The following is a 13,118-nucleotide window of genomic DNA, read 5'->3' on the forward strand; positions in this document are numbered from 1 at the left end:
GGCATATTTTGGCTATATTAATATCCGAAACCATTACTTGATAAATACCTTATCAGCCAGGTGCAATCATTTTTAAAAATGACACCTACAAAATGAATTTACCAAAAAGTTTCAGGTTTTTACTGCATAATTTTAAAAGGAATTTTGCTTGTAATGCCTTGCTAAAGAATATCATAGCATAATGTCCGATTCCTGTATTTACCCTTTTGTGCAGTATGCGAAGAAATATATATTCATGGAGGTCGATTTCGGGCTTTCATCACAAACAAACATAAGCTTCTCCCGTAATCTTGGCATGGTCTCTGCTTACTCAAGTACTGCACCTCATGAAGAAATGTCCGTTTTCGGTGTTGCCCAGCTGTCATTCCTTTTCTCTATGCTGGACGAAAGCCTAGTACCTTCGACAGTACCTGGAACTGAAAAAAAAATGACCATTAGATCAAATTCACTTTCTTTTCTCAAGTGTATAATGCACTGAAACCAGATCCCTCTATGTCTAAGTTCACCCCACTGATAGCTCAACGTCCACTGTAAACCACACTGCTCCAATTTGCTGTCTCTTGCATACTCGGGCCTAAAGCATTCAAAACATATTACTGAATAATTATGTAAATCAAATAACTTTAAAATCAGTCTGCGTTATAATGCAGCTTCAGATATTCATCAAGCCACAAATACCTACATTTGTGGTAGGATGCCGAAAAGTCTGGACAACTTGTCTTTCTTCCAAGGTAATATGTGGCTGAAAACAGCAACAACTGTCGGTGGGTTGCTTTGCCAGGGGTTGCAGCACCCAACACCGGTAACTAGTTGAACATCCTCTGCAGGACAACATACGCCACGTCCATCAAATGAGACCCACCCTGTGGAGGAGAAAGATTCCTGTTATTCTGGATGAAGAAATTTTTATGGTGATTAGTAAGCCTTGGCCAATTTTCCAATTACACAAACCGTTGAAATGAACCTCTGGCTGCCTTCAAGTCAATGGGGCTTGCTGCTTGTCCCATGCTATACGTAACCTAAAGCTACTGAACCAGGATATCTCTGAAGCTACAGATAACGCTTGTGTTCATATATAGTATAATCATTAACAGGATACAGACAATGAGCACCACTATCAAAGGACCTACTTTCACGAACACTTGCACGTAAGATCCGACTGGACGATGTACTTCTTGAAATGACAGCTGGACACCTGATCTTGTCACACTATCACGTCCCTGCACAGTAAGCTGTAACATGAAACATACAGTTTTATCAGCCCTAGATTCTGGGAGAGTACAAACTGACATTCTTTGTACCCTTGCATGATACTTGCTCTACCTCCCTGGGTAAAGAACCAGACAGGACACTCAAACTACTCATGTGACACATCTCACTTATGTTCACATCCCCAAAATACCAAAAGCTGACCTGTTACTCTGCTAAGGAGGACAAACTATTCCAAACATGTGACAAGGGCTATCAATAGTGGCACGGCCCACATATCACAAGAGCTCACATCCTTTCTGAAGTCATTTCCTGAAGTTCAGTCGTGGAAGGTTCACCAGTTTAGAATCCTGAAACACAACTTCTGATTCATCAGAGGAGAATGCATCGACTCTGAAATGAGGAAACACATTTTTCGAAACCTTCAAATAGGACATACATCACACAATCTTCCTATGCAGCATCACATGTCTTGTACCTACTACAACACAATGATTCACCTGACTCAGTCGCATCCGAGATGACATGTGCGCCAGGCCGCTCTGTCTAGCATCTCAATAGCATCAACAATCATAAGGGGATGTCGGCGATGCATTACCTGAAATAAAAAAAAGGGGGACACCATGACATAATTAGAATTAGATCCTGCATCAGTTTTCAGGGAGCTGGCACGGTGCAGCTTTGACTCTGTCGAGCCACACATACTCACCAGTGAAACAATTACATATACCAGGAAGTGTGTTCTTAGTAATACCACAACGTAATGCGCCAGTATAATGAAATATCCCAATAGATAAAATGATTACTGTACTTATACCTATCACCATACCCATTAATGACAAACTGATCAGCAGTCACGCCTCTTAAATTTCATAAAAGCAACCTACTTCAAAAGCTTTGGACAATGCGGAGCTACATGATGGCTTTCTGAACGAGAAGCAGGTCACAACCCTAGTCAGTGTAGCAGATTTACATCGAGGCTATGTCGGTGCAGCCTCCTTAACCTGTTCAACTGGGAGCAATTCCTTTGATTTCTTAACGTGACGTAACATCACTGGCTTGGGAGTCGGTGATGAAACAGTTTACTTACACAAAATGTACAAAGTCAAAGCAAGTTAGTCTGTCAGACTTCTTTTTCTACCCAGACTTACTTATGGTAATATTCAAGTAATAATTTTCATAATCCTGGATGTAACCAGAGGAAATTGGTAATACAAACTGAACGCACGACCAATCAGTTTGTCGGAATGCTCCAAATATATTCCGGCTGTGAATTCGAACTGTTCAAAAAAAATCTGGATCATCTTCGTCAAATGTTATACGCAATTAAATGATATATATATATATATATATATATATATATATATATATATATATATATATATATATATATATAAAGATCAAATACTAACATCTTGGCTGCTTCAGTTAGTTACCGATGGTCCAAAGAAGTGGATATATAGGGACTTGTCGCGGGCAACTCCCTTTCGACATTAGTCTGAAATTACTATGGATAAGCTGGTTGATCTAGTGCAGCCAGTTGATTTGCTTTGCTCCCATGCATTGTATGCTCGGACTCTGAAGGCTGTCAAATTGAAGTACACTCGATTATTCAAAATAACAGTATACAACGGAAAAAGATCGGGAAGCTCTTTTGTTTACCAGATGCTTGCTAAACGTGCACATCGAATACAATAGTCAAGTCCTATTTTGGTATATAAACAAATACTCTGGGCTATTCCTTTTTACGAGAATAAAAAGGAAGGCATTACCATTCCTCATCCCATAACCTTCAGACTAAGCAGCACAAAAAAAAAAAAAAAGCCTTCTCTATCCTAGCTCCACGATGATGACTGTAATGAACAGACAATCGAGGGAAGGTTCTCTGGGATTGTGCTTGGTGCTGGGTGGTGAGAGATGTAACAGTGAGAAGAGGGTGGTTAGATGGACAGCCCTACACCGAGCATCGTTTAATCTGGTGGCAACACCAGGGGGTTCCCAGCCCCAGTGGACGTTAATGATGTAACTGTCCTTCATTGTTATGCAAACAGGTACTGGGAACGTGCCCCCCCCCCCCCCCAACGAGCCTCGCCCACACACCCCACACAGGGAGGTCTTCTCTACCCCCTGAACCTGAGGCAACCCTCTCTCATTCCAGGGATCTAATCATTGCGTTTCTACCTGTCGAGGCGCTGATGTGGATTACGTGATTTCCAGGAGACGCTTTGGTCCTACGGTCCTAACTTGGCCCGAAACATCCCTCCCCCCCACTCGCAAATGACCTGCTTGCATCAATCATCAGTATTATCATACCAATTACCAATGTCTACTTCAGCCGGTGGAGGAATTATCATAATTATTATTATCATTGTTTTATGAAATGTTTAAAGTATCTGTAATTCATGAAGCTTAAGTTGGAACTACAAAAATGACTTCGGTTTAAAATATGCGTGAACCCATCAGTTTACAGTACTTCGTCATTTTGAAATATGCGTGAACCCCATCAGTTTACAGTACTTCGTCATTCCGAACGTAATAAAAACAATCTAGGATACAAAGTAAGTTTTTTTTTTTCAGGCGGTTGGGTGCATTTTGGACTCCCCTTCGCCTTCAGGTGCCGAGGGCATTAATCCAGACGTTATTATGACTTGATAAGCGTGTGATTAACCCCAGTGCAACCGCCCCTGACCAGATGAAAGAAGGAGAGTCCACGCCTTACACACCAGAGGTGGAAGAATGTCCGGATGATCTACTGCCGCTCCTGACTCGCCAGATTCCTCACATTTCTCTGCGTGTATTGGAGCTTGACCTTCCCTTCAACCCCCGCCCATCTTTAAAGCCATCTTGATCGTCGATCACTCTCCCTAACTTCCACCAACGCTCTCTTCTGATCCTTAAACACTAACTTCCTTCTGTGTGTGTCGAGCACCCTTCTTCCTCCATGTTCTTCCCGTCCCCGCCTCTCCTCTTACTGTCTAATGATCTCTTTATCATCTTTCTTCGTCCCTCACCTCCTCGTCCGCCGCCTATTCCCGCCCCGTGCTTCTCCCTGGCAGCCAGCCAGTCCAGCTGCAAGGAGTGCCTCGTTCGTCCAGTTTTGGCAACACCTGACCATCATACAACTGTTCTAATGTTATAAGCGGCTTAGCACAGCTGCTCTAAATGACAGACAGCCATCTCTTAACGCATTTGCGTGCGAAGTGAACAGTTAAAAGTCAGCAAAAACTAACCTATTTAAAAAAAAAAAAAATTAGCAAGCAAAGATACAAAAGTGAACGTGCTGGTCTTTCTGATGCAGTTTTGCAGATTTTATAAAAATGCGAATTTTTTTTATGATTATTACGATACACACTCCGGTATTTAAAATATCCATCTAATATTCACTTGCAACAGATCAGTGGCCTTGGCTTTGATGATACACTTCCTAATACTGGTTAATTTGGGTGTACACAGTGGGGATCAACAGGCCAGCCATGTCTACTACAGCAGACTTCCTCACAGATAAGATGGCAGTGAGACACGAGCTGTTGTACCGTATCTTTCTCTACATTTCGACACCTGTATTCCTCTCGACAGTGTATGTTCTCCCGAGGAAGACAAGTGTCGAAGCGATGAGAATCGCATCCTGATCAGCAGCTTGTGTCTCACCGGTAACATATATTACTTAAATGCCAGAAGGAGCAACACTGAGACTACCTGACCACGTCAGCATCTTGTGATCTTTCAGCAAACCGTGAGGCTTATTATCTGCACACGCCCGCCGTATAATTATGACGCCGACCGAGAAACTCCTCAGTATCAATTTACTGAACATGTTGAACTTTTCTCAATAGTACAGAAGTGGATCATACTTGGAAACACACGTTCTTAAGGAACTTGGCATCTCCTTGAGAGCGACGGGACGACCTTTAAGGTAAGATGGCGTAACCTTTGACGTGACGACCACTAAGAGACAGGAACGAAGGCCACGCCACCGTACCCGAAGGTCCCATCACCGTGGCCAAAAGCCCTGTGACTTGAGCTGGAAGGACCGTGAGAAGGGGGAACAGGGTTACGTCACTCGCAACGTAATGACTACTTCCTCCGCCTGCGTGCCAGCAGGTTGGGGGGGGGGGGGGTCAAATGACTGATAAATACGTAATTACAAACAGATTGTGTTTATTCAAGGGTGGAAACATGCCTTTCAGATGAAAGAAAGGCATCTCTTAAATAAGCAACTATCATCTTTTGCCCAGAAATATGGTCGCTTCCTGACTCGGGCATCTGCGCCGCCGCTCGTGTGTTCGTTCCCGCCCAAGTTGGGTTTCCCGCGTGAAGTTCTTTTTTCCCCATCATTACGGGTGACGATGGTCGGGGTGGGTGTACCTGGTCTGGGAAGGGGAGGAAGGCGCTCCTGCTGCGGAGCCGAACCAGCACCACCAGGAGCGGCGCCAGTGCCCATAATGAGGTGCTCTGTATGTGCTGGGTCATTAGAACCAAGCGGCAGGCTGTTGTGAGGGTAAATGACTGGAACAAACCCAACACCAGCGAGGCTGACCGCCCGTGACCACCCATCACCTGCGCACTGAGGCCTTTTCTCTCACACTAACAGTGTGGCGTCACGCCTTTAAGAGTGTGACGTCACGCTCACTGGCATAAAAAAAAAAAGGGTAGGTTACCTATATTCCTCTCTGTCTATCTCTCTATCTACGAGTCCTAATTGAATGGAGCACCGCCCACATGAAGCGTCTAAGGGCGCGGTTGACTAAGCCCGTCTCTCACACCCTGCCACCCTCCCCCCCTCCCAATCTCGCCTGAGATAAAAAGGATCATTAATTAGTGACGAGATCATTAATATGCACAAGGTTACTAGCGTTACAGGCTTATGAGGGTAGAGTATAAATGAAGGATGTGGTATTCACGTATTCCCTTACGTGTTTGTGCCTGGGTGCCCCGAGATGGACAGGTGTTGAGGTATGAAGTGATGGTGGGAAGTACACTGGCTGAGGTGAAGGTAACGGGTATGAGGTAACAGGTGATGGAGGAGGTTTCTGGAAGTGGAGGGAGGCACGATGGTGGCGGTGGATGGGGCTGGGGAGGGTGGAGGTACTGGTGAGCGAGACATCTCTTAAATCTATCGCCTCAACTATTATAAACGTTTACAAAATTGAAATACTGGACTGCCCGCTGAGCCAAGGCTTCTTAGCAAACGAAAGTACATCATCATTAATTCATCTACTCAGTGCAGGCAATATATATTTTCAATTTATATATAGAAATATATAAAGTTTTAAATTTAGACTGAGCATTTAGTAAAAAGTCCACAATTTAGCATCAATAAATAATAAACTATTTTGGAAGAGAGAGATGTGCACACGGGGTGGTGGATATATTACACTGAGTACCGAACTGTTGTGGGTATGCTCTGCAAATCTAAAAATTCTATTATCTAAACGACCAGTCATATATTCGGTAGAAAAAAACAAAATAATGTACTTATGAACAAGCTTAAATTTCACGGATTTCACTGATGTGCTACGAATGTAATTACTTCAGATATGAGGGTCAGATGCGGCCCTTAATATACAAACAGTATATATTGATACACGGTTTAATAAATGCTCATCATCGTTTCAAAGGTCAGTTGGCGTCTGACTCGATATATATACTATACTGTAGGTGTCGAGATGGAGGAGTGACGGGGGTGAGGATGTAACTACATGGCACGGAAGGTGACAAGATCTGAGGTGGAAGGGAACAGGTGGAGAATATCAGGGATGTCAGAGGTGGAGGTATATATATAAACGATAAGTGGCCAGTGGAGGTGACGGGATGGAGCGAGCGAGGGTGGAGACAGCATATGGGAAATACCACAAACAAAAATGACTGGGTGGAGGTGGTAAGGTATACACGGCTGGGATGAATGTGGCATGAGGGGTACACCTTAGGTGGAGAGGACAGGTGGTGGTTGTGAATATGACGTAATGATGGTGGAGGAGGATGTAGAGGGACAAGCTGTGACGGTGGATAAGTTTGGGAGGGGGGGGGGGTGGAAGTGGCGGTTGTGGAGGTGGATACAGCTGTGGGGGAGATGGTTTGTTGCGGTGGAGGGTGGGAGTGACTAGGGGGTACGGCACTATAAACCACTAATCACCTCTAACGACAAGACAAGACAGTCAATTATTTTTGAATTATTCTCAATTTTCATGGAAAATATAACAGAAAATGTGAGAAGGGGGAAAACAACAATAAAAGCTATACTGTTGTATGTATGCACGTCTGAATTTCTCTGTTCTTTTGTGTGTGTGTGTGTGTGTGTGTGTGTGTGTGTGTGTGTGTGTGTGTGTGTGTGTCTAGTCCATGTAATTTGTTTATATAAAGGTCTATGCTACAAATAATAAACATACCTGTGACCATACATGTTCCTGGAGGCTGTGCTACGTGTATTTCTGGAGGTTCTTGAGTCCAGAAGAGAAGAGCAATGGGAGAAGTCTGACGTGTCCCTCCATTGCTACAGGACGGGGAGACGTGTGGTGAGCTATACAAACAGGGCAGCCAGCTGTGGGCGACAAGTGAGGAGACTGGATACAACACTGCAGGTACGGGAGTGACTGACGAAGGAGGTGAGGCAGGTAAAAGTAGTGATAACATGTAGATGGTTCCATACAAAAGATGATGAGAGGGTAAATAACATGACGAAGGCATCACGAGTTCAGGGTGTTGCGGGTAGAGGCGTGGGAATAGGAGTGGGGCGGCAAGGTGAGGTAAGGAAGCGGACACACACATACAGCCACCACCATTCCCGGACCATCAACACAGGAACAGCATCAGGCAGCATCCTACAAGACACAGCGGCCGGAAATGACTGCGGCAGCAGGTGGTGGGGGAGGAGGAGCGTGGGTGTCAGGGTGCTCCAGGCGGTGGTGACGGTGGGAGGAGGAGGAGGCCAGGGCAGGAAGCCCTAGGGTGAGGTAAAGGACATGACGCACAAGGTGTTTATAAACCCCCCCGTGTGAAGGTTGCCAGAAGGCTGAGGGCCTCAAGTGCAATGGCACGACCACGTATTCTGGGGATGCGCCAGTCATGCAGTAAACATGCATGCTCCTCATTCATGCACAGCAGCAGCTTCGTGGAGTCACTCCCACCGCTGTAAACATCGTTAATTAGTAAGCCTACATTGACTACCTGTACCTCTGTACTGGTGTCAAGGCCGTCTAAAAGAGGTTGCTTTTTCTTTTTTACAGCCTCCGTGTTTACTGTTTCGTAGATCTACATTTTCTGCGATTCAACAAACTAAATTGATGATAACAAACAACAACACTTATCATTATCAGTATCATTATCACTATTATTATTATCTATCATTATTATTATTACTATTATTATTATTACTATTATCATTATAGTTTCAGGACAGAGGAGTATACGGAGGAAGGTCACCTCGTCACCTTCCTGTTACTTACAGCAGGATACGCTGCTGGTGCCCTGACGGAGGCGAGATGAAATAGTGTGTGGGGGGGTGAAGAGGAGGAGGAGGAGAGTGGAAGGTATGAGAGGAGTAATTACCTTCAGTGGAGTGGTGGGGATGGCCGAGGAGTGGCCGTGCAAGCAGCAGGTGGGCGCCGGGCCAGTGGGCGGCCCACCACCGGATATGATGCAGGTGTTCCCCAGGGGCGACCCCCGTGATGCTGCTTCAGGAAGGTGATGGCAACACCCCTTCAAGCAGTGGATACCAACAATGCTTCAGGCTACTGCTGGCAACACTGCTTCAAGACAGGTACTGGCAAGTGGTTCAAGTAGTCCTTCATGAGCGACCCTGGCTGAGAGCAGGTGATGTAGTAACACAAGAGACTTCTTACATTCACTCTCTGTAATAAACATAACTAATGTGTCATCAAGATGATAATTATAATGATCATGAATAGAAATGACAAGCCGACAGCGATCTTCACCAAGACGTGACACATCTTTACCTGGTAGTTCGTCCCAGGCATCGTAGATGAAATGCAATGAGGTAACGACAAGGATGAGAATTGTGGTTCTGGTCCGGGGCAAGTCCCGAGGGTATTGTCTATTTGTGGCTTTAATCGGAAGGTCCCAGGCTGTTACTTATTTGTGGCATATATATATATATACAATGTTTTCATTGTGTATCTGGTTACCATCATCCTCGTAACTATGGATAGATTATGTTGCGTATAATCAATCAAAATGATTTCACACTTTTATGGTGACGCGACGAAAGTAAGTTTTCCCTCACCCATTGTCATCCAGGCCTGGCTTGTGGTTAGTGCCGGGTTGCATTTCACAGCCCCGTCGGATGTTACTAAAGTCCGTATGAACCTAGAAAAGAAAAAAATAGCAAAATTAACAAACCAGATTTAAGGAGGTGGGCGAAAAGTCTAACCAATGGAAAACGAAACTAATATAAACGAAAATCTAATTAATTAAGGTTATCATCTTTGCAGTGGAGAAGAGTTATCACTGCTGGGTCCTGAATGAAAGGGTTGTCCAAAATGAAGGAATTATCACTGTTGAATCTTGAACGAAAGTGTTTTAAGCGCTACCTCAAAATAGACCAGCTTAATACATATCAAAGTATGGGAAGCTACAGCGATTTCGTCCACAACCAAGAATCAGCTGTGGATCTTAGTATATCGAATGAAACATATGGTAACATCGAGCCTTTACTGCAAGAGCAGGATGCGTTACTCCCAGGCTACTGAGTGCCTTTGAGGAACAAGACTACGTACTCGATCGTATTCGAATACCACCAGGTCGTCCTGTTACAAACATTATGAGTCGCGGGGTTCTTGACATCCTGGAATCAGTTGTGGACTGCATGTTACATAATAGTCTTTGAAAGAAAATACACACATATGCTCAAGGCATGACCCTGTCCTATTTTAGTTCTACAGAGCAAAAAAAAAATGTTACATAAGCCTCTCGAAACGAGAACACTCCTCATCAGAGAAGTTTTTAAAAACCTCACTTGCGCTGATCAAAAGTCTCCGAACAAATGTACAAAACTATACATTATGGGAACTTTATGTAACTAAGGAAACAGCCCCCCCCCCCCAAAAAAAAAAGAAGCGAAGTTCATTATCGAAAACCTCCGCGTAGCTCCCAACCCTCCAGCTCAGCCAAGTCCCCATCATGACGCGGGCTGCCAGGCCACACCACCGGGGCGGCGACTTAGTCATATCATTACGTCCAAATTTATGTCGACCCTCGTCCATAAGCCGAGACACAGACGGCGCATAACATCCCGATTCTGAAAGACCGCAAGTCATCCTCTGGTCCCAAGACAACACCACCCATGCGCCGTTGGTACAGCCAGAGTGCCCTAACCCGTACCACTTCTCCATCGCCCAGCAGGGCCAGGCCAGTCAGGGTACAGGGATGGAGAGAGAGAGAGAGAGAGAGAGAGAGAGAGAGAGAGAGAGAGAGAGAGAGAGAGAGAGTACCCTAACCCGTACCACAACCGCCAGACTGCGCAACACGCCAGCCAAGGGTATACAGGCTGGGGATCCCTCCTCTACCCGCTCCACCACCGCCGCCGTCACGCCACCCGAGGCCACCGACCTCTCTCTCTCTCTCTCTCTCTCTCTCTCTCTCTCTCTCTCTCTCTCTCTCTCTCTCTCTCTCTCTCTCCTCCTCCTCCCTCCTTCTTCAGACTAGTCTACGGAGAAGGACAATTTCTGTTGATGTTGTGAAGATGTGATGCTTTCCAACTATCAGTACACAGGGAGACTTTAACAAAAACAGGATACGTCACTGATTTACATAATGAGAATTTTGTGGTTCTTTTTAAAAGCAAGATAACATCATCTTACAATTCACTGCATAAGGTGGAGACAAAGGAATGTGGCTTAGAATCAGACCACTGGGTCCCCTCGAGGCCGTCTCCGCTTTTCCTGGAGGGAGGAGGGAGATTTTAAATGTTGTAACCCACAGCATAGATGTCCTTCAGGACATGACATGGACCCAGCTAGCCTCGTGCGTCAAGGGGTGAGTTGCCGACGTCAGGGTGAAGCGCAGTGGGAGGTGAAGCATCCCAAACATGTGAGATGCTACGAGGTGCTTAAAAACACCCACCCCCCTTCACCCCCAGGCGTGCGTACGTCTTTGTTGCGGAATAACGACGAAAAATCGTCACCAGGCTCATAGATGATGACGAGGACAGCGAACACGGAGTTAGGCTAGTCTGTGTGGTTCCATCCCCCGAGGTCAGTTGGAGGTGTTCTGAGCCAGACGTACACGATTCTGATTTCCAGGTGCCAAGGGTTGCTGGATGTTGACGACATTGTAGAGGAGGTCTGTGACGATGCTGACAACGATATACCTTTTTTTCATTGGTCATGTGCGAACCGAAGGAGCTTCTGGGGGGAGATATCGCTAACTTGTTCGTGGATTCTTGAAGAAAGTAAAACATTACGATTTAAGGAGTACCTACCCACGATCGGCAACGAGAATGCTTGCTTCAGTATGGCGTTCAATCTCAATAATAGGTCGGAGAACCTTTCTGTATAGGATCCGAGCCTGTAAACTTATGGTAGCATTTTTTACAAGCAGGGGGCTACACCTGAACGAAATGGGAGATGCACATTTTTGCAGGCTCCTCAATGAGTCTTTCTCAAAGCAAAACAAAAAAAAAAGGCAGCTTGTGTGGCGCAGGTCTGTCTCCCTTCGTACGTACTTCTCGCGACAAATCCGTTTTATATTGGAATATTTCATGTAATGCATGCAAAATACGAGACAAATTTTGAGTGAGAAACATTTACACCGGAAGAAATATTTGACACCAGATATGATTCTTGCTACAGATGAGGTAACTTTCAACGCAGCTGGTAACGCAAACTGCCACTGGGATCAATCCTAGGACTAGATCTCTTTCTTATATACATCAATGATTCTCATAATGGGCTGCATTGTATAATATCGAAATCTGTATATAATATTAAGCTGGGAAATAACGTTACAACAAAAACCGAATGTCTACAGCTTCAAACTACCACAGACACACTGATAAACTAGGCTCACCAGAGGCATATGAATTTTGATATTGTAGTGCACACTTTTACACATCTGCTTTCAAAACAAGTAAAGGTAAAGTATGAATTCCGCTTAGGTACAAGAGGTAAATGAGGAAAAAGACTTGGTTTATACTCTTACGACTTAAAGCCAAGTAGGCAGTGCACATAAGCGGTAAAAAGACAACTCAATCCTTATAATTTACTGGTGAGTCCCCACCGTCAATACTGTCCTCGGGTTGCGTCACCGTACTTGTGAAAAAACAAACAGAATGGAGTGAAAACAGCCGCAAATAATCAAGATGATTTTAGTTCTGAGAAAGAAATCTTAAGAGAGCCCCCTGGACTACTTATTTAGCTTTGAAAACTTAGGAAATGATAAAGGTACTCAAATCTATGGAAGGCTTTGATGATTTTGCAAGCTATTTGAGGCTAAATTTGTCTTATTTCATTCGTAATAATGTATATAAACTCGGGGAGGAACGGTTTACTTCGAATGACAAGTACCTTTTTTCTTCAACAGGACTGCTAACAGATGAAATGATTCATCAGTTACAACAGTTTAAAGCAGCACCATGCATACGTTCAAGAGTAGAACTGATTCGTTTCAAAACAACGACGGACATGATCTATACCCTTCCTTTGTTTCATATAGTTCAGTTACGTGTAGAGTCTATACATATATGTATTCAAGTCATTTGCACGCTTTTTCTCGTCTTACCACACTACTAGCCTCTGCGTTTCTGTTCTCTTCCACCATCACAAACAGCCCCGAAAGAACCAAATGGTCTGTTTCTGTTTGAATTCCTTCGTATAACTCGCCTCCAGCCAGCTGGCGGCATCCTGTCTTGCCTGGAGTGACCGTCATGCTGGTCATCAGTGTCGAAGACTGAGACC

General features: G+C 44.6%; 1 long non-coding RNA gene across 3 annotated transcripts; it reads right to left on the reverse strand.

Moving 5' to 3' along the window:
* Positions 1–282: 282 nt before the first annotated feature.
* Positions 283–9,518, reverse strand: LOC139762417 (uncharacterized). Of its 3 annotated transcripts, none has more exons than XR_011715719.1 (7): positions 9,162–9,518; positions 8,755–9,008; positions 7,596–7,747; positions 1,710–1,807; positions 1,131–1,602; positions 683–863; positions 283–416 (listed from the first exon to the last, which is right to left on the reverse strand). It is a non-coding gene; the product is annotated as an uncharacterized lncRNA (long non-coding RNA). The 3 variants fall into 3 exon arrangements; XR_011715720.1 differs by having other exon boundaries at positions 1,131–1,232; positions 1,414–1,807; XR_011715718.1 differs by having other exon boundaries at positions 1,131–1,807.
* Positions 9,519–13,118: the final 3,600 nt, after the last annotated feature.

This window comes from Panulirus ornatus, chromosome 43 (genome assembly GCF_036320965.1).
Source record: "Panulirus ornatus isolate Po-2019 chromosome 43, ASM3632096v1, whole genome shotgun sequence".
Classification (NCBI taxonomy): Eukaryota; Metazoa; Arthropoda; class Malacostraca; order Decapoda; family Palinuridae; genus Panulirus; species Panulirus ornatus.